Here is a 1,568-nt window from a genome sequence, read left to right on the forward strand (position 1 = left end):
TCCATCCATAGCTCATTGGATCTGACTAATCATTCGGGCAAGTGATCCAAACTTTTTCCGTTCCCCTATGGTAAATAGTTTATACTTTGTCATATCACTTTTTAGTTCAAAAAGTTATAACAAACAACCCTTAAATTGGAGGAATTTTACACTGTGATTCTTCCCTGCTTATTTTTTATGTTTATACTGCAAGTTTTTCTTATTCTGTTAGCCATATTCATGTCAATGATCCTATGTTGCAGAGAATTTGAACTCTGTATTTCTTTTTCTATTATATCTGAACTTGTCAATGTGTTTCGTTGTTAACTTTGAGTTCTCATCCCTCTTGTTTTTGTGGATCAACATAGTCTTACTAGGGCACCCGGTCGTGCCGCCACCGTCCCTGCCGCGCCGCTGCCACTCTTGTTTTGCGTCGCTTCGTGCAATAGTTTGTCACCCTGTTGTCAGAGTTTAATAGCATTTCACCGTTCCTCTCCTCAGGCAAGTTTCTTCTTCCTCATAAGGTAATTTTGAATGCACCTTTATAATCATTTAGTGAGGAACCATTAAAATACTATACAATTCTTCTTTTTCTTGGTCTTTTGAGGGCTGTAGATTCCTCACTCGTTGACTGGTTAAAATAAGTTCGAATTTAATTCTAGTTGGCTCTTGCATAAATTTCGTGTTTCAGATACTGGATAACTTAAATCACAAACTTAATAAGCCTTATTCTAGTCCGACTTTCAATTTATTGACTGTAACTCAATTGAGCTCCTAATAAACCATGTTTGAGTCATTACCTCTCACCCTTTAGGAAATTTTCTCTAGGAAACAATGACATGTTTTATAGGATATTGGCCTTGTTTAATTTTGATCTTTCTTTAGTTTGGCTAATACTTATTCTGTGCAAAATTTGGCAGTGACGAAGATGGTTAAGAAAAAAATTTCCGTTGATATTTGACGCCTTTCTCAGATAAAATCTTTAGAACTAATATTTGTTACTGATGATAGATGCTTATCCATGCATTGGTGAGATGAGGTGAACGACTTTTTCAATAAGGCAAGGTAAGAAATAAGTTCTCTCTTTTGAGTATAACCCTCCATGTGTGTGTGTGTGTGTGTGTGTGTGTGTGTGTGTGTGTGTGTGTGTGTGTGCTTGTGTTTTAGGACTAGTCACATTCATCTTGTTGATTTGCCAAATGCGTTTTTAACAAGTTTAACATTAATTATATAGGTATATTTCAGGGCTAAGGTTATCTTTGGATTAAATGCTCTTGTGGGGAAACATGTAAATCTCAGTTCTGCTATTGGACCTTGGAGCTAAGTCAATGCTATCTCTTATATGTTACAGGCACAATAAGACTATAATTGATAATGATTATCTTTAGGCTCTCATTGAAGGTGTGAAAAACGACTAGAAGGGGGGGTTGAATAGCGTTTTCAATATAAAAACTTTCCCCTTAAGATTTAAAATAAATCTTTTCGGTTTCTCTAAGATAGATGGTGCAGCGGATAAAGATAGAGAGAAGAGAGAAGCACACAAGTATTTTATCCTGGTTCACTTGATAAATCCCTCAAGCTAATCCAGT

The 1,568-nt window shown here is 36.0% G+C and overlaps 1 long non-coding RNA gene across 1 annotated transcript; it reads left to right on the forward strand.

Annotated features, from left to right (window-relative positions):
• Window positions 1-404: 404 nt before the first annotated feature.
• LOC130722182 (uncharacterized) lies at window positions 405-1,342 on the forward strand. Its single transcript, XR_009013806.1, has 3 exons — window positions 405-503; window positions 991-1,044; window positions 1,214-1,342. It is a non-coding gene; the product is annotated as an uncharacterized LOC130722182 (long non-coding RNA).
• The last annotated feature ends 226 nt before the right edge of the window (window positions 1,343-1,568 follow it).

Source organism: Lotus japonicus, chromosome 6, assembly GCF_012489685.1.
Source record: "Lotus japonicus ecotype B-129 chromosome 6, LjGifu_v1.2".
Lineage (NCBI taxonomy): Eukaryota > Viridiplantae > Streptophyta > Magnoliopsida > Fabales > Fabaceae > Lotus > Lotus japonicus.